Raw genomic sequence first — 26,947 nt, 5'->3', positions numbered from 1 at the left:
AAACTAAAGTCAGGTAAGGCAATACCTCCTTCTTCCTCTTCCTCTTCTAACTGAAATGTCTGTAGTCTCAATCTCGTATTTTTTTGCTTGCCATATAAATTGTCTTATTTCTAAACAGATATGATCACAAAAAGACTGAGGGACCCTAGTAATATTAATGGGAAATAGGAATAAAAAACAGTGGTAGAATACTCATCTTAATAAGAGCCACTCATCTCATGATTGTTATAGGAAGATTTTTCCATTGTTTAAAAAGATTATGGTTTTTGTTTAACGTTATGTTCCATATAGGTACCCTAATATAGGCTAAGTTAGTCAGCTAACCCATCAACTATATTCTCCCTACCATTACACTACATAAAGATTCTTAGTTATGACCTTTTACCTAGTTACGGTAATGTCCAAAAATGACATGGGGTTTCCACCGAAAAGCTTAAGCCTCATTCTTTACACACAAGGATTCCATGAATCACAGCAGGACAGAAGGCCTACCATCTCCTGCATGATAACTATGTATAAGGGTCATTCCTTCCGTCATCCCAGTCCGATATGACACAGCAAGGTATATCTCCATGGGGTACCACTTTGGGTATACATACATCATCTCTTGCTGAGATAGACAGAGGAGAAGAGGACTTCCATAGCGACACACTGATGCGAGACACTGAGGCTCCTGAACGGAGATACTCCAGCTTGCAGTGGTCTGAAATCCCTTGCGTGGTGTTCATTTCGAGACCAAGACGGGGTCCCACACTCTCTCACTTCAGGTAATGGGGTTGCCCTTATCCTAGAGGGATTCTTGGCTTTATACCCACACATATATTAGGTACAATCAGGTACATCTAGTTAGGGATGCATAGTAGGAGTACACATTTTACTACTGTCATGTATTTCATATACTTGCCTGTATTAATTGTTTTAGCTCACTGGTAGAAATCTACCATCCTTTTACTTTATTAGTGCTTAAAATCATTTATATCTGTTACTGTCTAATGGTTGTTTCAGCACACTTATTTTATACTAGAATGACGCTGGTTCAATAAATGCTTATTGAAAAGCGTCCCCACCGTTTATTCTGTGTATCTCTCTGAGAGAAAATGAGCACGAGTGACTGAGAAAAAAGTAGTACACTGTTTCCACGATTCTGAGGGATCAGGGTTGTCATGATCGATAGCTGGAAATAACTATTCTCTCCTTGGTAAGAGGAGTTTCTAGTGGCACTGTGAGCTTGCTGGTATACATGCTAACATATTCAGTAGGGGCGTCCAGAATCAGTCTGACTTCAATCCTATAGTATATGTTGTCTAAAAGTGCAGATCCTATATAGGTTTATAGGAACTACACAACATAGCACCGCCAACATTGGTTTGTACGTATTTAACAGTATAATCTGAGTTGTTCAGTCGTGCTATTCTCAAAGACCCCTACTCACATTTCCCCAGAGACGTCTGGAGTGGGAAGGAAATTATCCACCACAGCTGAGTAGGCTAAAATCCTATTTATTGGCTGCAGGTCTTTAAGCTGGAAGGACAGACAGTTCCTATTGTTCACAAAACCTTATCTTAGTTTCCATGAAACTTCTTCCTTCTTCATAACAATAGCTAACAAAGACGCTGCTGTGCGAACACAGCCTGTCATGGTCAGGGACGAGGAAGAAGGGGAAATTAACATTTCAGAAAATGTTACAACTGCCCTTACCTTAAGACAAGCAGACAATGGGGTCTCAGCTAGGGGTGCGACAGTAACTTTAGTGATTGAGGCTCACGAGTCATATGGAACAGAGGTGTTCTATTCATGGGTTCAATTCCCACAAGCAGATTCAAAATCAAATACATGTAATTCTTACTCTGAAGATGAAACAACAGAGGAATACAGACCATATCAGGACATTGAAATTCTGCTCACCTACCAAGAGCACATAAACTGGTTTAAAGGCGCCCTTCCCCATACAAGAAATAAGGCAGACTAGGTCCGCTCGGAAGAGACAGGGCCACTTGGCCTGCCCTTGCAGCTTACACACTGCATCTAGACATTGACACAATGCCAGTAGCAGACTTATATACACTTCACAAAGAAGTAATAAAACTCTACAGGAACATGACACAATTCATGATAAGAACACTCACACTTCAGCCAACAAGAGCTACACAAACAAATCAAGTTCAGAGTTCAATGACTAAAATTACTCCACAAACGCTACACGCAGTTATGGGTAGAATGCCAACTAAACATGAGTAAATGCCATTCTGGATAGCTCAAAAATAACACAGCTAGAGGCAGTATTTCCACACACAAGCCCTCAAGAAAAACACAGTACGCTAACAAACTGCTTGCCCATGAAGATAGCTCCCCAGATAGAGGATTGTACCACTTGGGGTACAGTCTTCTCTGCCAAATATACCAGAACACATGATATCCCATCATTAGCAGTAATACCAGACATATTAAGACAATTACAAACTGAGTATGGAGCAGAACTTGCTCTGAACTAAGGGATGAAATTATTAGGTCATTTTACTCAAGTATCAGCTATAATATTAGCAAATCTAAAAGGGGATGCAGCAGCAATGGCAATACGCAAACGCCTGAAGAATTTCACTCCTTTACAACAGGAACGTAAATTACCTAAAATTATCACAGAAACCTATGCTGAATTAGGAAGAGATAGTTTGGGAACTAGGGCAACAAAACCTCAAGTCATCGGTGGTCCTGAGAAGGATAACACCAAGCAAGCACCTGATACTTCTAAGAAGAAATGAGATCATAACCATAAAAAAAAACTTAGAGAAAATAGATCTCAATCCAGGAGTGGGCCTCCTCAACAGGAGCTCTCCAAAAGGAGATACAGGGGCAGATGTACGAACATTGTGATTTGCGACTCACAAATTGTGACAAATTGCGAGTCGCAATTTGCGAGTCACAAATCACGATGTACAACAGTGCCTCAGACACTGTTAGCGATTCCCAATGGGGTCACAAAATGCAAGGCTCATGAATAATAATGAGCCACTGTCAATTTGCGACCCCATTGGGAATGGATGGCCCTCCCATGGATTGTGCCCTGCTGGGCTCAGCAGACCACCATGTCTGGGACTGCTTTTCAATAAAGCAGGTTTTTAAAAAAACATATACCATTTTCCTTAAAGGAAAATGGGATGCATTAATAAAAAAATGAAGTGTTGTTGTTCAATTTTTTAAGGGCAGGCATTCTTAGGACTCCTGACAATTAAATCTCACTTCTTGTTCATCATTTTTTGTTAATATTGGATTGCCTGAATTTGGTCCGGAAACAAAAAAAATACAGCGGACACTCCTTTTCTAATTGTTGTGGTGTAAATTGAATAGTTGTGGCTTCTAGGCAGTGGGGCCATGAAAAGTTGAGCGTGGTATCACAGATGATATTTAGTAATATTAACTTGTGCAACAGTAGGGCCTACACTGCTTTTGCTTATTTTTTGTCTAAGTAATATATTGTTGCTGTATTAAGTTCTTTTTCTAGCTGCAGTCTTTCCTCATACTCTTGCTGCTTCCCCTCTAAAAAAGGCTTTTAGAGCACCCCAAACTGAGAATTCCGAAGCTTTATTAACATTTCGCTTTAAAAACTCCTCTAAGCCAGGCACATAAGGGTGACCCACTACTCATCAGTTAACAGGGATTTATCAAATATCCATCTACACCCAGTTTTGTCTAGGGTTTTAATTTTAAACTTAACTGAAATTTCTGTGTGGTCAGAAAAGGGATTTCCATATATCTCAGACTCCGTCTTTAGAAGAGAATGGGAAATAAGAAACAAATCAATCCGAGAGGAAGAGTGGAATCTCCCTGAATGACATGTATATTTCTCTCACCTGGAAATTCATCTCTCCAACTATCGAGCAAAGCAAAATCATGTACTAGATCCTGACACAGCCGTATCAACTTAGGTTTTGTTTTCGTTTTGTGAGCCCTTGAAGATTCAATAATTGGGTCTAGCAGTAAACTAAAATCACCATCTATCACAAAACACCCCAATTGCGCAGTTGCAAAAAATCCTAAAGCGACTGTATTGTTACAGCAAAGTCATCAATGGGTCCATAATAGCTCACAAAATTGAAAAGCTGTATGAAAATCCTCAAGTCCCCAAAGCCACCTGGCACTATGATCTCTATGCACCATTGTAATTTCACACTGTAAGTTTTTAGCTACTAATATGGCCTCCCCCTAATAGTTGGATTAGAGGAAGCATAGAACTCATGCTGAATAAAACCTGGAACTTTATCCATTAAAGATTTTAGTGTAGTTCCTATATTCCCAATAGGCTCTGTGCATTGGATTAATATATACTATAGGTTAGACGTTGGACTGAGGTTGACTGGGTCTCTATCGAATATAGTAGACGTAATTGTGAGTGCCAGCTAGCTCAGAGTTCACTAGAAACTTTCTCGAATTCACAAGAAGGGATTAGTTTCTGCCAACCGCATAAACATGATAACTTTGATTCCCAAGAATAGGAAATGTATCTCTAGAGTCGCGGAAACAATAGATAGTTATTTCACTCAGTCAATCATGCATGCTTCGTTTCACCAGACGTGCAGAGAAAGAGAGAGACGGGCGTTTTCAATAAAGAGTATTTATTGAACAGTCTTCTGTCTCATGCAGGAGAAATGAACTGCTACAATCGAAATACTGGTTGCAAAGTACAATGCGTACAGTATGAAAAGTATTATAAAATAATACTGTAAAAGCATGATATGGTTTCTAAGCCATGAAATACATAGACTACATACATTAATAAATAAAGACTAAAAGTACTCAACTGATGCTTTTAAAATACGCCTACCCCGGTGTACCTAACCTAAGTCTAGTACAAGGGAGGAAGTAAGTGAGGTGTAGCTTAATTTCAGTATTCTTTGCCAAGAATCCCTCCAAGAATTCTCTAAGGGTCTAATCAGCTCCGTACCTTGGTTTTAGAATGAAGGAGGTCTTGTATCTCTCTCTCCGAACTCGATTTCCCAGCAACCCGCAAGGGCAACCTGGAAACACTGCAGCTGGATTTCTCGGCAAGAGAAAAGACAGCGTCACTCAGTGCGTCTGCTGGAGGGGTCGTCTTCCTTCGGCACTTGCTGCGGCGAGCTGTGTCGTGTAGGTAGATAGTCGAACTGCTCCAAACCACTGTGTGTTTGCCTGAGCAAGTGTTGGCATATTTATACCTTGAAGGTACCGAGATTGACTTAAGGTTGGACATAATAACGTCATCAAAGACTCAGTTCTTTGAAAACTCCATGATTTCTTGGATAAATTAATATTCAAGCAAGAGGAAGTCTCTGACTGCTGAAGGTGGGTTTTTCCAAGAAATCGTTGTGGATTTTCTTAACTAGTGGAAGTTACCATGCCGTATTTGGACTGCATGGGCTTAATCTAAATATGGTTATGATTTCTATGCCTATATAAGGATAGGGTAATTTATACCTATATGTGGGCATGAATCGGGAAAATTACACTAGGGTCCTAAATTCATATACAACACCCACTCCACTTTATTAAGTTCAACATTACTAAATTATAAGTATTTGAAACATATCTAAAGCATGTGTTTACAGTCCCACCCAATATACAAAAATTTGCATTTTGAAACGGCTGTACACAAAATGAGTATAAACTGTACGCATTTGAGAAAAGTGTTCAACTATATAATATATATAGCATGAAATGATTAATGCTAACCTAATGAATCATCAAATTATATTCATGAAATAGCTCTTAAATACAGAAAAAAGGTTGAGACCATCTCATAGCATAATATTTAAACTGTTTTGGTTTTGAGGACAAGGCCAAATATTGTCTCTAGGATGTGTTTAAAAAGAATTCTTGTTCTCTATGAATAGTTCTACTTTGAAGCAGATTATTCTGTGCCCCCCATTTTTTTTTTTATTTGGATAAAGTTCAAATTGAATCATAGAAAAATAGAGTTCCCAATTGAGAATGTTTGTTTTGAAAAAGCGAAGGTCGGATTTCAGAGTTCATGGAACTCTGTAGGCACGGTTCTCGGTTGCAGGAGAAAACATCAGATCATCTAGGCTGGCAAAGAAACCGTCTACCATAGTAGGCGAAAGTGAAACTATTTCAGTTAGTAGATCAAATGTGCACAGATGAGAAGCATCACCGTCAGCGTTAGTCGTATTAGCAATGTTCGCAGTAGGTGGTACCTGTATGCCTGTTGTTCCAAGTATCTCACCCTCAGTTAGACTTGCCGGTGAGACCTCAATGAATGCCGTCACCAGGATTGGTAGGCGTTGGGGGCAACATGATGCATGAGTCGTTACCAGACCTAGCAAGGCGTCAATATCCGATGTCACTACTGATGGAAGTGTAAGACAAATGTCCAACACGCATTCTTCTCCGCAAAGCAGGCATCATAGAACAGGTACGATGCAATCTTGCCAGATTGGTCTGAAGGAAAGGAACCAGATGGTATTCAGATCTCTTAAACGAGCCAAGCCAAGAATCTGTGTAACTCTGTCACGGTACCGCATGGCTAGAAGAGCGTCTTCCATGGTAGCCTGGGTATCGTTGTTGACTGGACTTGCCATAGTGGAGCAGAAGGAATAAAAATAGAATTCCTGCTACGAGTCCCAAAATGAGAGGCAGGCCACCGAACACACAGTGCACGAAGTTTGGAAAAATGCCGAGAACTGCTTTAAAGGGTGCTAACAGTCCCGAAAAAATCGTCTCAAATACATGTGCAATACCACTTGTATCAGACATGTTTAAGAAACGACCTAACATTTCTGCGAAATGTATTGGGCAGTTTGTTGATAATAGGGCATGTATCTCTGCAGAAGTCCTTGTGACTTGCAGATCATACGTTTCTCTGGACGAGGTCAGTGGCACAGTTTTTTGCAAAAGAATGGCTTTCATTCTGCTTAAAGTATCAATTTGTATAGAAGAGATATTCAGTGAAGGCCGTAACGCCGACTCCCTGTCTTTCTTGCCTTTTGGAAACAATACTTGCATACTACAAGTGACACTGGCTGACACACTAACTAGATATACTGGAAGTACTTTTTTCTTTATTTTTCAAAGATCTGCTATGAATAAAACATAGCAGTCTATTCTTTCTTTTATTGCTAATTTATTATACCCGTTTCTTATTGTCAGAACGCTTTTTCATTTTCTCATTTTCTGAAAATCTTTTTGTGCATATACAAACTGTACAAATATACAAAATATACAAGTTTATACAAAGTCTACAATAATAGTCTTCTGATTCCTAAACAACACATTCATACCATACCTTTCACACTACAAACACTCAAATAACATTCACACATATAACAGAGGCTACCTCTGAGGTATAGGTCAATGTCAAGAAGAAATTATTTGTATTGCAAGAAGTTTAAACAAATTTGATGAGTCACAATTTTTTTGGAGTTCTAATACTTCAAACAATTCGAATTAAATTATATATTAATCCAGTCTTTCTAAACTTTTTTATTTGTTGACAAAAACCACAAAAGATCTACGCGTTTCGAACACCCGAATTGCGGGGTTCTCCTCAGGATCAACACGATTTCTATGAAAAGAAGAGAAATATGTTCCAAAGTTAGACTACCTTGTTTATTAATGTCCAAAATCACTCTCTAGTGCAGCCGCCAGCCGGCTAAAACCAACATACATTTTGACTCAAGTTCAAGGTGTCTCTCAGGACTGGTGAGGGTGTTGTATTAAATACATTGTAACAAAAAAGAATACAAATACATTACAGGCTATTCCTGCTCTATGGGAGCGGGTGCTACTGACTTTGGCTGTTAATAAATGCACTCACCTCGCAAGCAACTGAAGATCGCCTGGGGTGCCTGTGAGCAAAAAAGAGAGAAAACACAGAACCGTTGTTCTTTTGTCAGCCTTAGAAAGCACAATTCGAAGATTGCCGTAGCCTTTTGTTTACACGGCTTACCCGGTATTAATATCCGGTTTGCTGGTATGGATGTGTTGTTTAGGAATCAGACTGTTATTGTAAATTTTGTATAAATTTGTATATTTTGTACATTTGTACAGTTTGTATATGCACAAAAAGATTTTCAGAAAATGAGAAAATGAAAAAGCGTTCTGACAATAAGAAACGAGTATAATAAATTAGCAATAAAAGAAAGAATAGATTGCTATGTTTTATTCATAGCAGATCTTTGAAAAATAAAGAAAAAAGTAATCCAGTATTGGCAGTTGTTTTGTTTTTGTGATTAAAGTAGGCTTAGCCTTGCTGTAGAGGAGCCTAGACCCTGTTCTGTTCCTATGACACTAACTAGATAGGCTTTTCCTGGCAACATACCACAACAGTTGTGATCATTCAACATTATGTAGCTACCATTGGATAGCTGCCTAAAAACTGGATCTATCACTGCTGCTGGTGAACCGTGCAGGTGACAAGAAAGGTTTTTTGAAGAACCCTCGCAGGCTCAGAGTAATGTAATACCTTGGCATAAAAGTGTACCGCTTAGTGAGTTCTTACAATTTTTACCACTAAGAAATACTTCCTTTCCCCCACTCCAACATTTGTGTGTGTATGGAAAGTCCAGGTTGACTTAATGTACCCTTTACCCAACCTTTTATACAGGCATGCTGGTATGTGTTTTAAGCAATACTGAAACTGGAAAATCGTCACTGGTATCGTGATGGTGCCATGTATTATCCATTCTACGACAGGTTTCTCAGAAACTGTTAATGGTAATCTTTTCAGTTTTTCTATGCTCAGCACCGTATAGTCTGCTCCTTTTTGTGCCAAAGAGATTTGTTTATCTGTAAGGTTAAACACAGAAAACAATGAGTGGTGTTGATTAGACGCCATGGCACGTAGCCTGAACGGAGATTTTGTAACGTCCAGCCTAAAAGCATTATAGAACGTAATTGAGACTGGCCATGTTGTAACATTTGCAAGTCCTGCTCTATTATGTCAATGGCAGAGGATGCAATGCTGTCCAAAGAATAAATTCTGGAGGACAGAGTCGTTAACCCATTGTCTACTACAGAGAGAGCTTTCTCTAAATTAATACGATCAATTTCTCGTATTCTTTCTGCAGTTTCCATTTGCGAGATTTTCCATGCTTCATTGTAAGCAGCGTATATAACGGGGTATATGAAACATTTTTGATGTTGTTTACGAGGTTTAAGTAAGAAGTCTCCTAAATCAACGCCTTCTTTGAGTAAAGTCAAATGTTGTTTATTTTCTGGAAGTGTGGATTTCTATAGCCACTCAAGGCATAGTTTTCCTACACTGTATGTTGTTACTATCCCTGGATGTTATCTCTGGGAATATCTTGGATCTGGCCTATTCACTTTGAACACTTGTGTTTTGTTCATGAATCTATCTTGACAGTATTCATGTCTGTGGGCCAGATTAACCATTTTTTCCATTCAAGATTAGTTCTGTTTTGTTGTAAAATCTGTTTTACGTCTACCTCTTCATCTGCAGTGTTATGTTTGTCAGGTGTGGGCTTAGGTATTGACAGTTTGTATAAATCTTTTATTTTAGCCAAGCCAAGACAAGATGTTTGTTGAACAGTGTCATGTAAAAACATTATTTGCTCTGGGATATGCAGGCTCTGAATAAGGCTTCTAAACCTTGCACCTGCCAGTCTTTTGTGCCCCAGACAGTTTGTGTCTCAATGTTGTCTTTCCAAAAATTCAAACTTAATGTAGACAACTGAGCATAAAAGTTTGCAGAATAAATTTGTTTAGTATTGGTCAACATGTTTTTCATTCCTGTCTTATTCAATTATTCATGTTCAGTAAATTTAGCTGACATTTCTAAATCTGTCATCATATTATTAACAGTTTCAAAGTCCCAATCATCAGAAAATGTGCTGGGTGAATGTTTTAGTGACCATAGGTCTGAATTTGCTGGGTGAGACAAAGTCACTCAAAGACACCTTAAATTGGTGTAGAATCTTCAACAGTTCCACCGGGCCATAAATGTCATATTCAGTTGTATCCCATTCTATACCACCATGTATAGGAACGGCTGTGATGTTCACGGATGACAGGTCTCTTCGCTCACGGTGAGATGATTTGTGAGGTTTCAGGAGCAAGTTGATGTTCTTATTTGCTGTATCCATTGAACTGTATTTTCCATCTATCATTTTCCCAAACAAAAAACAAGAATGAGCCAAAGTAGGAGAACAAGTACACCTAACACAATCCAAAATGCAACCCATGGTGAAACCAGATATGTATTTTCAAGTTGATGAAAGAGTTCTGTTATTTTTTCTGTGAAAGTTTTATTTGCTGGCGTAGTTTCAGGTTCACTGGGATCCTCAGCAAATGTATCAAAGTTGATAAAATAACCAGAGGCAGTTCTGTCAATTGTTGGAATTGCATCAGGATTGTTTGAAATCGCTGGGGCTGTTTCTTCCTTTGTCATATTAGTATAGTCAGATGCTACATCATGGTAGACAGGAGTTTCTTGTCGAACTGTTATTTGGGTCTCAAGAGGCACAAGTTCCATGGATTTGTTGCATAGTCCTTCTTCTCTCACTGCAGGTTTTTCAAAGGTGATAAGTCTTTCAGTTTGAACCTCTTGGATTGTAGCAAGATTTGGTCGTCTGCTACATCTTGGAAGTCCACTGGGCCTACTACTGCTTATCGGCCCATGATGTGGTTTGACCAGGTCGATGGACACGACTCGGTTCTCCTTTTTACCAGCAAGGGACGGTAGTACCACTGATCTTGTTCCGTGGATAGCTAAGATAGGTAGTGCTTTTCTATAGGAAGTCCCACATTCCTTCTTCACCGTGATCTTTTCCCTGACTAGATCCCCAATTTTTGGAATCCAGACAGGTCTTGCTGGGACAGGTGGTTTTTCTTCAGTGGTCGTTTGCTTCTGTATTCTGTTACTCAGATTTCTTCTTGTTTCATTTAAGTCCTGTAAAACAGCCAAACGATCGTTGATACCAAATGGTTTTTGTTACACCACTGAAGTTTGACAATCGAGATCTTCGATTATCATTCTAGTACCAAACAGTAATTCATATGGAGTGACTCCACCCAGAGAATTTCTTGGCATATTGTTAAGACGACGTTGGACACTTGTTAGATGTTTGACCTTTCTTCTTCTTCTTTTGAAATCTAAATGACTTTGGTCATTTATTGGACTACAGTTTCAATGCTATAGGAAATCTCCTTCTTTTGTTATTTTTGTGATGGAATGGATGTTTAGGAGTATGTATGTGGTGTATGTGTGGCTCTTTACCTGGTTGTGCACATTTAATTGATTCTGTGTTCTACATGAATTTGAAGAAATAAGGACAACTTGATTGTGTTGTCAAATGTTTTTCTTGTAGCCATTGTGCAGAATGTATATATTTTTATAATTGATGAATCTGAAAAATATGATATAAAAAAGGAAAAGAAGAAAAAAAGACTTTTTAACTGCAAAAATGAAATAAAATGAGAAAATATTTTTTCATCTTGTGTAGATATTGTTGGTATATGCCCTATGTGTGAGAGGTAACTCCTATGGTATAAGTAGTTATAGGTCAAGAGGGAGCCCTCTTCTTGTTGTAGATGTTTGACCCACCCATCACCCGAGCCTAATACCCTCGCTGTTATAGATTGCTTTATGTCACGTTTTTTTTTCCACTACCGCATTTCCCTCAGGATGGAATGGACTTGAGTCCCGCAATGCAACGCCCAAGCTGGTCACAGCCTCCTTGTAAGCTTGAGAGCTAAACGCAGGACCCTGGTCAGAATGTAGCATGCCGATTGCGTATGTGCCGATAAAGACTCGCAAATCTTTTATAACAGTTCGGGCGTCAACAGAGAGCTGAGGCCACATCCAAATGAATCTTGTGCAGTAATCCACTGTGACCATGATATATTTATAGTTGCCATCCCTTTGTAAGGGACCACAGTGGTCCAGGTAAACACACGCTAATGGTTTATCTGAAATCAGAAAGGGCGTCTGCACAGGTCGTTTTTACTGTAGAAACTTTCATTTTTTGACAGATTTCACATTCTAGAACATAGTTTCCAGCTTGTTTCCTCATGCAAGGCCACCAATATCTCTGTTTTAATAATGATACTGTGGCAGAAACTCCTGCGTGTGCAGTGGCGAGTCCTTTGTGTGCTGCCAAGATCAGTCCTAACCTATGTTCCATGTTATGTATTGCCCTATTCCCCACCCCTGGGATTCGAGCAAAAGGAACATTATTTGTATCAGTTATATATGAGTACTTTACTGGAAAGCCTTTCGGGAGTGTTTTACCATTGTCTTTTACTGAGGCAATGACAGCTTGCATTATGCCGCCATCTATTTTTGTTTTTTGAACGAGTGATTGCAGCTACGGAAGCCCTTTACACAGCTGCCTTTGCGGCTTCATCAGCCAATGAATTCCCTTCAACGTGAATGCCATCATGCTGATGAATCACGTGAGTCTTTTGTAGCTCTTTCTGTAATAGAATTACTTGTTCCCAAAGCATTTTATGCTTAATTTTGCCACCTTTTGAGTCTTTGAAACCATTTTGATTCCAGTTCTGCAGATATTAATTGTAAGACTGAACGCAGTACTTCGAATCGCACAGTATGAGTGTGGGGAACTCGCGATCAGCATTTCCAAGTGCCATCTTGAAAGCTTGAAGTTCAGCTAGCTGAGCTGTGCAGTCTCCGAGTGATTGAGTTTTAGTGACCATAGGTCTGAATTTACCTTCGTGCCAGCGACCTTTAACAATCGCGCACGCAGCACTATAAGCTTGTTTACCCCCAATTTCGGGCTGTGCTGATCCGTCTGTATATATTACACATCCGTAATGTTCTAGAGGCAGAATCTCGGTCGGCAGAGGACATTTGTGTTCGTATTGGAGAAATTCTTGTGTTTTCAAGTACGGGTCAAAGAAGTATTTAACGTCTGTTGCAGCAAGAGAATTAACCCATTGTATCCATCTCGGATGTAAAGCCTTAGCATTTGGAATGCTCGCTTTTGTCACTGCCTGTTAGGCAGGTACAGGTGTAACGATCATTATGCGTTTTCCCTGTGCGAGGGCTCTTACTTTTGCTACTGCAGTTTGAACCGCTGTCAGAATCTTTTCTGTAGAAGTGAATTTCACTTCAGCTTGTGTGTACAAGTGTGATTTGTATGCTATTGTTACCTTTTCACCTTCATTAAAGATTAGGCATGTGAATCCGCATATCCCTGGGATGATTCTGATCACAAGGTTGTGCACGTTGTAGCATGTTTGTAATTGTGTTTTTACTAATATGTCAGTTTGCACTGATCACAACATTTCTGCATGTTTTTGAGTCCAATTTGTTGGTTTAAAATCAGGTTTTATTAGTTCTTAGAGAGGTTTAACCCTTTCTGTGTAATTCATAATGTAAGTTCTTCCAAAATTCAGGAAACCTAGAATTGACTGTAAGGTTTTCCGCGTGTTTGGAGGTTGAGCAGCGCACATTTCTCTAGAAAGTTTGCTGCCAGGCTTTTGCCTTCACTTGATAACTCGTAGCCTAAGAATAGGACGTTTGAGGTGGGCAATTCGTGATTTCTTAAAGTTGAATTTGTACCCTTCAGAAGCGAACCCAAGTATTATGGTGTTCACTCTTTTCAAGTGCACGTCCAAATCATCATCTGTAAGATAGGTGTCATCACCATAAGATAATGCCTCATCATCATACGTTTGTAGTAACTCTGTTACTCTGGCTGAAAATAACCCTAAACTATTCTTGAATCCGTGGGGGAGATGGCAAAATTGTCGCTGTGTCACCATAATTGAGAAAGCGGTCAAGTACCTGCTTTCAAGTGCAATGTTTTGACAGAAGAAACCATTTGAAATATCTAGCTTCTTGTTTAACTGGATACTGCCTTTGTGCAATGGGTTGATTTTTTAACTGGATTTGATGATGAGGACAGTCATCATCCCATCCTATGTGATTTTTGTATAATGCTGGAGCCTGGACTACAGCCCATTTTCTGGCATAGGTGTATTTTTTATGAATTGGAATGTGATTTGAGAAGGCTAGCATAATTATCTCTTCACCATGTGGGCACTCCCTGACAAATTCAGGTGGCCAGTCTTGTTCAGCTAGAAGAATGTCATTACCCTTAGATAGCTTCTCCCAAATGAGTGCCTTTATTTTTCTAGGTATGCCCCCCTCCATCCGGAGTGTTACTTCGTATAACATATAGGGTACACTAACCCTGGTGTCGGCAGTTTCAACTTGAATGCATTCATTCAAGTCCACTGTCTCCAGATAATCATTCAGGATCTTGCGAGCTATGGTGACTTCTGCTGCGCTGTCTAGCATTGTCTGGACCCACTCCCCGTTCTTTAGTTGTGTCCTCAAGATCCTTTGCATGTCTGATCTTTACACTTGCTACCTTCTTCTTTGTGAATTGAGCTTTCTTATTTTTAGGAACGTGCTGTTCGTCTTTGGACTTCACGCGTTCTTCCTTCTGTTCTGATTGTTCTCTTCTTTTGGATTTCTGCTAGGAAGTCTGAAAGGTACGAGAGGAACATGTATCAGTATCTTGATATCTATCCGGTTTTCTCAAATTATACCTATTTCTGAGGTTATACCTCTTTTCAGAGCGCTCCCGTTGGGGAGACCTACCTCTGGACTGGGAAAGTTTCTCTTTAGGAAGTGTTTGTTTACTATTTTACCACTTCTTTTTAGGAGTAGTACGATTATTTTTAATAAAAACCTTTTCAGGATTTTCTGTTAGTTCGGGTTTTACTGGTTTCCCCCCCAAACTATCTCTTCCTAGTTCTTCATTGGATTTTCCAATAATTCTTGCAAGTTCATATGGCTGCTCTGTTATATCTGTTTCTTTTAGTTTTTGGTGGATTCCCACGGACGCTGCTTCTCCTTTAATATTGCTAATAGTATAGCCGAGACCTGTTTAAAATCTTTTAGTAACTTCATACCTAGATTTAAGGCAGGTTCTGGTCGGTATTCATTTTGAATCTGTCTTACGACGTCTGGTATTACCGCCATAGACAGAACACCATGTGTTTTTGTGTAGATTGAAGCAAAGACTGTACCCCAAGTGTCACAGTTCTCCACATGTGGTGCTATCCCCATTGGTAAACAGATTGACAGAATTCTGTGTTTCTCCTGGGGTTTACTATCAGGAAATACTGACTCCATCTGAGTCATTTTTTGAGCTAACCAGAACGGAATTTGTTACTTTTTTGCGGGCAATTTACCAATGACTGATTGTATAGTCTGTGGTTTGATTTTGTTTGTGTTCCCTTGGTGAGAGGTGTGTTGTGGAATCCTTACAGTAGGTTGGACTGTTACGGTCCGCATGGCATATTGAACTAATTGTCTATGTATTTTAATTAGCTGTTTTAGCTGGGCTAACAGTTCTGGACCTGTCATGTTTTCAATGTCAGGATGTGGTTTATAGCTGGTTAGTACCGGCCATGTTGCTCCTGGTCTACCTAGAGGACCGAGCCTGGTAATGTGATTTTGATTTTGTAAGGCGCCTTTAAACCAGAGCTGATGCTCTTGGTAAGTTAATGGAATTTCAATGACCTCGTAAGGAACGTATTCCGCTGGAGGTTCCTCTACTTTGTAGTAGTGGAACTCATGCGTTACTGCATTTGCTGGAGGAAACTGACTCCAGGAGTAGAATACCTCTGTCTGCCAATATTCATATGCCTCTATGACGAATATTACTTTACCACCTCTCGATGATACGTCATTATTTATGAGTTTGTAAGTTATTGTTTTTCTTACATTTGCCGGGATGATTATAGTATCATCGTCGTTTTGTTGGAGACTTGTGTCGTCTAAAACTGCTTGAACAACTCTAGCTAATTCTTCGTCACAATTCATTATTTTGTTGACTGAAAGTTTGCAGAACAAGTTTCAGGGAAACTAAGATTAGGTGCACAATATTTTGGAACACTGTATCCTTCAGCGTTGAACAAACCAAAAACTAATACATAGGATTTTCGTCCTACTCAGTTTTTGCGGATATTTCCCTTTCACCTACTCCAGACGTCTATTGGAGTATTTTACGGGGAAAAAAGGGGTCTGTGTGAAAAGCACGACTGAGTTACTCTAGTATCTAGCGTTAAATTATCGCCTTACCAAACGTTGGGCGCCATGTAGTGTAGTTCCTATATTCCCAATAGGCTCTGCGCATTGGAATAATATATACTATAGTTTAGACGTAGGACTGAGGTCCACTAGGTCTCTATCGAATATATTAGACTTAATTGTGAGTGCCTGCTAGCTCAGAGGTCACTAGAAACGTTCTCGAATTCACAAGAAGGGATTAGTTTCTGACAACCGCATAAACATGACAACTTTGTTTCCCAAGAATAAGAAACGGATCTCTAGAGTCGCGGAAACAATAGATAGTTATTTCACTCAGTCAATCGTGCATGCTTCGTTTCATCAGAGGTGCAGAGAAAGAGAGAGATGGGCGTATTCAATAAAAAGTATTTATTGAACAGTCTTCTGTCTCATGCAGGAGAAATTAACTGCTACCATCGTAATACTGGTTGCAAAGTACAATGCGTACAGTAGGAAGAGTATTATAAAATAATACTGTAAAAGCATGATATGGTTTCTAAGCCATGAAATACATAAAATACATACATTAATAAATAAAGACTAAAAGTACTCAACTGGTGCTTCTAAAATACGCCTACCCCGGTGTACCTAACCTAAGTCTAGTACAAGGGAAGAAGTAAGTGAGGTATAGCTTAGTTTCAGTATTCTTTGCCAAGAATCCCTCAAAGAATTCTCTAAGGGTTTAATCAGCTCTGTACCTTGTTTTTAGAATAAAGGAGGTCTTGTATCTCTCTCTAAGAACTCAATTTCCCAGCAACCCGCAAGGGCAGCCTGGAAACACCGGAGCTGGATTTCTCGGCAAGAGAAAAGACAGCGTCACTCGGTGCGTCTGCTGGAGGGGTCGTCTTCCTTCGGCACTTGCTGCGGCGAGCTGTGTCGTGTAGGTAGATAGTCGAACTGCTCCAAACCACTGTGTGTTTGCCTGAGAAAGTGTTGTCATATTTATACCTTGAAGGTACCGAGATTGACATAAGGTTGGACATAATAACGTCATCAAAGACTCAGTTCTTTGAAAACTCCATGATTTCTTGGATAAATTATTATTCAAGCAAGAGGAAGTCTCTGACTGCTGAAGGCGGGTTTTTCCAAATATTCGTTGTGGATTTTCGGAACTAGTGGAAGTAGCCATGCCGTATTTGGATTGTATGGGCCAAGTCTAAATATGGTTATGATTGCTATGTCTATATAAGGATAGGGTAATTTATCTATACTACTATTATAAAGGAGGAACTTTGAGGCTTTGGGCGGGTAAACTCGGGAACCACAGCGCCAATCCACACACCCGATACATCGTTGTAATCCTCAGGGTGTGCAGATGGACATAGGCTATATAAAGTTGAAAAGTACGTTATATTTAAAAAATTTACATTATAAAAAAAGTAGTCCCCTCGAAGTAGCGCCAGCCGCGACCTGTGTGCTGACGTCAGGAGCGCGGGGAGGTGTGGCATCCAGGAGCACGAGGAGGAGTGGCGGACATGGCGCAGGGGAGGAGCGGTGACGAGCGGTCGACATGGCGCAGGGGAGGAGGTGAGGAGCAGCGGACCGGCAGGAGGAGCGGTGACGAGCGGTGAAATGAGAAGCGGCGGCTGAGGTAAGGCTCCGGGGGAGAATGTCGGGCAGGCGGGGTCGGGGCAGGTGGGGGACGGGGAGTTTTAACAAAAACAGAAGGGTACAATTTACATCGGCTGAGGAAAGGCTCCGGGGGACAATGTCGGGGCAGATGGGAGTCGGTGGCTGGCGGGGGACGGGGACTTACAGCATCAGCCATGGAGATTTATGCAGAGCGCCTCAACACTGGGCCTTTGTGACATCCGGGGGACAATGTCAGGGCAGGCGGGGGTCGGGGCAGGCGGGGGACAGAGCGGCCGGGGGCTCGGGCTGCTGCGGAGGTCGGGGAAGCCTGATTGCTCCCGGACAAGGTCGGGACGGGCTGCTAGTACCTATATATGGCCATGAATCAGGAAAATTACACTAGGGTCCTAAATTCATATACAACAATATCCTTCCTTATAGTGTGTCTCTTGTAGGAAGATTGTTAGCTTGTATACCTTTAAACCAAGCCAACGTAGAACGTTGCTTCACTCTACTGTTAAAACCATTTACATTGCACGCTACTACCTTTAGCTGCCTAAAAGACATCTTTCAAATAAAGTAGGCACTGAATGAAATTTCCCCAATCATGTCCTTGAACTTCCACACTTCTGCTAAAAAGATTTCCCTCCAGTGTCTCCACCTCCCCATCGTCCTCCCCCACCCCTGAGACCCCTCACCCCTCTTACCATGGGCCCCCTTGTCTCCGGAAACCCCCGGGCCAGGGTTCCCTGGGTGGCCCCTCCTACTTCACTTGCACTACCCTCCCCCACTCCATGCCCTTACCTATCCTCCCCCTTCCATGAATTGGGGTGCTCTGATATGGCAAGGTAGTGGGTAAGCGGCTGGCAGCCGAAAGCAGCTGACCTGCATGACCGGACCTCCATGTGGAGGAGTCCATAATTAAGTTCACTGAGGTTTCCCCAAAAGAGCACTCATCCTGGATATCAAGGTTTGGAGTTAACTCTGCTGTTATATGACTGATCGATTTATGCTGATCCCTTTTGGTGAGACCTGTAAATAATAGTACTGCTGCCCTCTGCTTACCGCCAGAGAGGGCCTTTGTTGTTGGAACTTCATTTGGTACTGTCATTAATTCATCCATTCTCAGGCGAGAGTCAGGGCTTGATGCATGTGGGGGAGGCTCTATCACATTGCAGGCATCCCTAACTAGCAAGGGTCTCCAAACAGCTACTGGATCTTTCATCCCCTGTTGCCAATCAGACGTTCTATAGCCCAATTGCCCAAGTGTCTCGTTGGAGGAGTCACTCCAGGGTTTACCACCTTAATATCCTAAATTCTATTTCCTTAGTAGAAGGATTCTGGCTACGATTCTTAGTACCCTGCGTGGAGTTTGCTACTAGGCGGTTTTTAACAGTGCTGTCTCTGGAGATTCTCTTCATGTTCCTCGTAGAGTAGCACTTTGAGAAGGTTACATGAGAGGGGACGCAAGCTGCTCCTAAACCTGGCTAGGCTGCTTCCGCACCAACCCCCCTGTCTACTGCTGCGAGGGCAGCCTAATGCCCGCACCTGAGGTATTGAAATCCAATGTTGGTAGCACTGGCGGTGTAAATTTATTGCAGCAGGCACTATGGCAATATCATTTGTAAAATAGTAAAAGCAGGTTTTTTCTGACCTAAACTTGTGTGTTTTAATCACACATCCTTCCAGCACCAGAGGCGCATGGCTGTTCTTGGCTTCTGTGCGGCGTCTTCCCCAGCTCCATATGCTGGCAGGCACCACTAAGCACAGCAGACCATCCCAAGTCTGCTGAGTCCACTATGACAGCACATGTCAGGCCATCTGCCGAAATGGATCGAGCTCCCCTTGCTGCCTTTAGTTTTCGCTTCTGGCTTGGTCCTTCCTCTGCTGCAGCAGCTTCATGTCCGATGAGCCAGGCTGTGACCGCACTAGTCGGCCCGTCTGCCGAAAAGGCGTGAGCTCTCCCGCTGCCTTTTGACAAACACTGTCCTGTCTCATCTGCAGCAGCTCCATGCTGAAGCTGCCAGCCGACGAACCTTCCCCACCTTCAGTCACAGAGCATGACGGGAGCTTCTGAATATCGGACCACTTGAAGGTAGTCTATTTTTGAAACCCTGGTTCTACTGGTGCAGGAGAACCAGGGTTTCTAATGGTGGGCACGAATGAGCAGAGCCCACGCAAAGATGGGCTTGCATTTGACGTGCCTTGGTTGTGCCATTAGAACAGACATGCACCAGCATTTAAAAAAGGTAGTCTATTTTTTGTGTTGGTGCACGACTGTGCCAATGGCACAACAAAGGCACGTCAAATGCAAGCCCATCTCTCCTTGTACCTCGCTCAATTGTGCCCACCATTAGAAACCCTGGTTCTCCTACACCCATCAGCCTTCTAGTGTCATGTATTATTCAAAAGCACTCTAGTCTCTCAGCTCCCCAGGTAAGTTATGCACCTGCTGGCCATGTTCTCCCCCAGCCCCTACAATATCCTATGGTCTGCTGTTTTTGTGGTTTTACTACTGCTGATACTACCACTTCTAATATATTTCTGCCAATTCTGCTTTCTCATAAAGCCTCTTCTCCAACAACTTAGTAGTTCATTTCCTATGGTCTAAATTGACACAGTTAACTGCTTTGTTATCAATGTTAGGTCACTTCCAAAACATCAATAATATGTTATTGATTTTACAAAAGCACACAAACCTGATGCATTTTTCAATATGGACACATGGCTGTGAGACCCTCCGGGCCCACACATTGCCACCACTGTCCCTACTGAATACTGTATCATACATAAGGATAGTCATAATAAAACTAGTGAAAGCCTAATGATTATATCTTACTTCAGCATATTGTGTACACTCCTTGATAGGAATGCCCTGCAAGATGGAGAATATGTAGCATACTGTCTTAAACCTAGCCCTACCAGGGCCTATTCAGGAATTGTAGTATACCCTTCTCACTTGCTTAGGCCCAACTTTATCTCTGAAATTGTGTATTTTGTGTCGTATTAAAAATCTCAAAGTGACTAAGTTTACAAACCACAGTGCTTTGAACTTCCAACTTGAGAATACTGACATCTTGATGCAGTCACTTTCATTGAAGCCATGAGTACCATTGATCTATCTCAAACTGAGACTTCACCCACCCACCATGCTAGTTATGTAGTTGATCCTAGTTTCACTATCTTCAGCTCCTTTTAGGTTTAGACAGCTCTCCTTATTATCTGAACAGATCACTTTACCTTACTTTTTTCTATTCCACTTTCCTCTTTTCTTGTCACAAAACCCATCCTTTCTGCCCCTCTGGCAGTTTGTTCCTGGTCTAAAATCAACCATGCTTACTTTTTCAATGCTATAGCTCTATCAATGTTCCAGGAGCCACCTGTGTCAAGAATAAACCTCAAGCCACCAGAACAGTTTACATCTGAGTATTCTTCTCATATATGCAGGTAAATCGTTAACTGATCTTAACTCTACATCTTAATGCCTTCCAGGTCATCATGAGCCAAACCAGCCTGCCCGAGACTTTAATTAAGTTGACTTTGTCATACTCAAAGAAGCTTGACTTAGGGTTAACAAAGATTCTTCAAATACTTTATAATAAAAGTGTGGTTTTCAAGGAGAAAACCTGGGGAATTGATTCATTTTGGATTAAGTGTTTCCTCGTACTTCAACCATGGCCACACTGATTTTGAAACGAAGGGGAAGCCTTCCTTAAAAATGCGACTGTTTGGCTTGGTAGAAGCGTAGAATGTCTGAACAAACAACATGTTTAGTGTTAGTTTCAAGGCACATTTTTCATCTCCCTTAAATTTATGGCTTCAGGAAGTGCTTGGCTTTTCTTTTGCGAGAGCGTTTATTTACACCTGCTACACGTGGCATCACAAGCATGCGTGCTCATGATGATTAAAGTCCAGTGCTGGACCTCATGGTTTCCTGGTGGCTGCCATTTTGTGGCCACGGAAGTTCTGAGCAATTTGACTGCTAACTCGTCTACTATACATATATAACTATACATTACAACACTCACGTTGGATGGGAAAATGACCATCATTACTACTACCTCAGGTCAACTTATACTGCAAATCTTGAAATCGTAAACAGATTATCTCTTCGTTCATTTGACCTTGAACTGTAAAGATGGGTAATGCAACTCCAGGGACCCCTGATGGGTATTCCATTGTTCCTGACAGCACAAGTGGCAGGTGAGTCTGAAGACTGGTGGTGCCATTTTTAAACGGATAGTGGTTGCATACCGAAGGGGCAGACATGTCGAGATGCCCCCATCCGTCAGTTTTTGTCTCTTTGTTGGCCAGGAATGATTGCTCTCTTAATTGAATCTTCACAACTGGATATACTTTTCATAACAGAAACCTGGACTACGGCGGACTGTGGGATGGAACTCGGTTGGGCTTGCCCACCGGGCTACCTCATAAGACACACTCCCCGATCTTCTGGTAGGGGGGGCGGAGTGGGCTACATCTATAGAGATTTAATCTCCCTTTCAGTACTGATTGTAAAAGAAGTGTTTGAGCTCATGGGCTTTTCCATTATGGCCCAGGGCGGCACCTTGATAGCAAGCCTCTTATGCTATAGACCTCCCTCGTCAACCACATCAGCCCTTCAGTCACTGATCGACCTAATCTATGACCTTTCAAACTCCCATGCCAAGTTTTTGGTTCTGGGTGATTTCAATCTTTGGCCTTCCGGCCCTCATGATCTGGACTATTGGGAACTCTGCCAAGCTTGCTGCAACATACAACTTGTACAGCTGGTTTCACCATCTACCCATGACAAGGGGCATACCCTAGACTTGGTATTTGCCGATAAGGAATTGGTTGTGGTGAATGAGGTCGTGGCTCAGTGCTGGACTGATCATTCACTGATCAATATGTCCTTTGTCATGCCCATTCCGTTAAAATCAAGTACCTCGAATGGCACTAAGTTTAATCGACAATGGTCCCGTCTTCTGAGGGAGTCGATTCGACCAACTCTACTACCTATGACCTTTCGGGTGGAGGATAGTGTGGATAAGAGGTATGATGCTCTCTGCCAGCAAATCCTGACCTCCTTAGATGAATTGGCCCTATGTGAAAGGTAAAGGACAGACCAAGAGGAGCTAATGCTTGGTTCAATGCTGATCTTGGATAGAATAAGCTCCGCTGTAAACAGGCGGAGCGTACTTGGAGGAGAGGGTACAAGGAGCTGGACAGGGCAGCATATAAAACGGCCCTGAAGGCATATAAGATCCAGCTAAAAAGCGCAAAAGCCAAATTTTTAGAAGATACCTTGGCGAAGGCCGCTAATAAATGGCAGACTCTTTTTAAGTTGGTTAATAATTTATCTAATCCATCCTGCACAGTGTCAGCCATTCCGGCTTCCCAGGAACTCTGTGATTCATTGGCCCTCGCGTTTGAGGAAAAAATTAGGAACATCCTGAATGGACTTTCAGTGCCGGACAGTCTGCGCCATCTCCATCCCCCCCTCCCCCTGAAATCCTCCTGTCATTCGGTACCCGTATGGGATAAAAACAAGGCAGGCCCCTCTCGGTTGTCCTGTTTTCCTATTCCCTCGTTAGAGGAATTCTGCGTCCTGGCCAATGGCGTATCTTCAGGTTCACCACTTGATCCAATGCCTCATAAGATCTGGAAGGCTTTTAAAGCTGAGTTGTTTCCTCCACTCCATTCCATCTGCTGCCAGTCACTGACTACAGCATTAGTTCCAGACAGTTGGAAGCTGGCAATAGTGACTCCATTGCTAAAGAAGGCTTCTCTTGACCCACTCTGCCCGACCAACTACAGGCCTATATCGCTCTTACCATTTGCGATAAAAGTTCTTGAGAAATGGGTGACGAGAGCCTTGTCCAACTTTCTGGAAACAAACTTCTGTCTGGATGCAGCCCAATTTGTCTTCAGACCGGCCCATGGCACCGAGACCGCATTGGTCACCGTGTTGGACGATCTGCGAACGCGTGTCGACAGGGGCAAGTCAGCATTTTTAATGCTGCTTGACATGTCTGCCGCGTTCGACACGGTGAGCTATGAGGTCCTCTTGGCGCGTCTTCAAAACGTGGGAGTAAACGGTCTGGCCCTAAGCTGGAGAACATCTTACCTTAGCAACAGACAGCAAGCTGTGGCGTTACCAACATTTCGATCAGCCACACGTCAGGTGAATCAAGGTGTCCCCCAAGGGTCGGCGATTAGCCCGATTCTTTTTAACCTATATCTCCGACCCCTGGTAGACCTAATCAAGTCATTCGGCATATCAGTCATCAATTATGCCGATGACACTCAATTGATTTTCTCACTTGAGGGCACCGAGACAGTTTTGAGGGACACCTTTCACCGCTGCATGTCGGCGACAGCAGATTGGTTACGAGCTAACTCACTCCAATTTAATGGATCAAAAACGGAAGTACTCCACTGTTCCCTAGACCGCCTCCCCTGTGGGCCACCGGACAACTTCTGGCCTACCTCCATCCCGGGCTCGGTGGAAGCTGCTGAATCGGCTCGTAATTTAGGAGTTCTGTTTGAACCCAATTTACAGCTCGACGCCTCTGTAAATAGGACGGCAGCGACTTGCATGGGCCTGCTGCGTGCCCTACGCAAGATCTTAGCAATACTTCCCCAGGACGCCAGAGCAGAGGTAGTGCAGAGTTCTATTCTCAGTAGGTTAGACTACTGCAACGCACTACTTCTGGGAGCCCCTAAAACCTTGATCCTAAAGTTGCAGAGGATCCAAAATATGGCTGCTAAATTGGCTCTATCCTTGCCACGATCAGCCTCATCGTCTGCAGCACTAGCTGATCTGCATTGGCTGCCGGTCCAGAAGAGGATTGCCTTCAAGGCTTTATGCCTTGTATTTAGGGCCCTGCATGGACTAGGACCAATACCAATTCAAAATCTCTTCTCATGGTACCAAGCGGCCAGACCTTTGAGATCATCCTCGGCGTTCCTGGTGAGAACTCCCAGGATTAATAGAGTGAGGATGGGCGGCCGTGCCTTCACTTTCACGGCCGCCACGCTATGGAATACCTTACCTCTGGCATTAAGGAGTTGCCAAGATCTGCCCTCTTTTAAAAGGGACCTTAAGACCTACCTGTTCCCAAGAGCAATGTAAAATACACCCCGCCTGATGGTTAGATACGGTCTCAGCGCCAGGATACCCTTTCGGGTGACAGCCGCGCTTAATAAGCATTAAATACAATACAATACAATACATGATCTCCCTTTCTTGCTAACTGTAACTCTGAGTTTGTGTCTCTTTGCTTTTGTTTTAATCACATTGGAATTTAACGAACCTTATGTTCCCTTGTATTGTGACTGTTCTTATGTGAAGAGCTTTGTCACTCATTTGGGTCTTATTGAAACTATGTAAAATTGCAAATAAATACATTAAATAAAGTTGCGCAAATTAAATATAACTACGTGACGGGGTTGAGGGGGCTGGGGGGCCGAGAATTCTGTTAAATACAAGTGCCAATTATGTTGAAAGTTTGCCTCTAAAACACAGCAGCTTTTTGGTTCACCTGTTCGAATCCCGGTCAGGCCATCCATGTGTCGGAAATATTTGCTGAAATTCGAACTTATAGCTGTTAAATGTGCTATGTTTTTAGAGGCAAGCTTCAACATGCTCAGCTAGTGTGACAGCATGCAAAAATGCATTGCCAGTTAGGAAACTGCAGTATAGCCATCACAGGATGTTCACAAAGTTTACCCACAGGGAAGATATTCGAAAGTCGCCGCAATGAGACTGGGGCCTCGCTGCTGAACTCATTAAACAGCTATTTAACCTACCTTTATTTAAGGCCCAGTGCCACTCCACCTGCTGCACTGTTTGTTAGCTGTGCCCCCGAGAGAGCAGGTTGACTTAAGTGCACCCTTTGCTTTTTAGCTTCTCTGTAGGACTTCGATTGACGGTGACAAGTAAGTTGATAAATAATGCTCTCACCCTCCCTCTAGCGCCTTGAGACCCTCTGGGTGAGTAGTGCGCTATACAAATTCCTGAACTTGAACTTGAACTTGACAAACAGAAACAGACAACGTGGCATCCTAGGGATCAACTCCATTTTAAAATTTCTGAAAATTGAAATAGAAATTAATTAAAAACTGTAATTTAAATACATATATCCCTACCTATGTGTTTAGCATATGTCCCTATCGTACCCCCGCAATTCTCAGGACCGCCGATCGATTGGAGTCCCAATGTATTGGCAAACTTTCACTGCAGGTACAGCGTGGTGTTAAAAGAGGCCTATTTGCCGTCTGCTTTCCCAGGAGCCTTACGTCAAAGCACTGTCGACACAAGAGCTAAGAGGTTTAGCGTCGCTTCTTTTTATCGCTTGTTTGCAGAGGGTACACAGCAGAAAGACAGCTCACCGGCATCACGAACACTTCTGCGGGCATTCACAGTGCCAGTGTGCGTATTGACAATAAAAGATTAATCACCCTTGAAAGGGGCGTTTATGAAGATCAGCAATGAAAGAGCTGCTATTTAAATCAAAAGCCGGTGGTGTAGTCCGGAGCAAAGACATTTTACAAGCCTTTTAAAATCAGCATTTGTGTTTCTTCACTCGCTGGTCCTGTTTAGGTGCTTTCGATCATTTTTTTGGCTTGTGAAAGATCATGGGGAATATTAGAACTTCATACCTCTGAGAGGGTAAGGTCCACGTGGAACCCAGGGTTAGGTATTGGAGAAAGGTTTCAGAAATTAATTCTTTGGTGGTTTGTAAAGCACGCCCTGCGATCCGATTTTTTTCGTTTGTGAGACTTTCCCATGGAGTCCATGAAAGCAGGGGAGACAGTAGGTAAGAAAGAGCAGAGAGAGACAGATCAGTGGGACATAGGTCATTTTACCTATTAGCACGGGCGTAGCTTAGTCAGTAAGATTTGGGGGGATGTCAGCTTCATATATCCCAACAATCATGCTGGCATATATTAAAATATACTACATGAGATGAAGGGCATGACGCGTGCTTAAGTGGGAGGGGAGAGGAGTGCGGATTGTTGGGGGCATACAAAACACAATATTTTACAAGTAATATTTTTGAAAACCGAGATGAGAGAGAGTGCTTGTGTGTGTTTTTGTCTGTGTGTATGTACAAATCCCAAGTGAAATCCGACAGACACCTTACCATACCCGACTGTACCCAACTAACTACTAGATATTGCATTTATTAGGGGGTGTTACACCCCAAACACCCCTCCTGAAACTACCCTGCTGCCTATTAGGGCAATAAAAAAAGCAATGGGATAATAGTAATGTGGAAATATAAAACATTTACAATTGGCTTTGTAAAAGCACATGGTAACAAAAAAGGATTT

This window comes from Lissotriton vulgaris, chromosome 12 (assembly GCF_964263255.1).
Source record: "Lissotriton vulgaris chromosome 12, aLisVul1.2, whole genome shotgun sequence".
Classification (NCBI taxonomy): Eukaryota; Metazoa; Chordata; class Amphibia; order Caudata; family Salamandridae; genus Lissotriton; species Lissotriton vulgaris.
The sequence above is the reverse complement of the archived record's forward strand: the minus strand, read 5'-3'. Positions refer to the sequence as shown.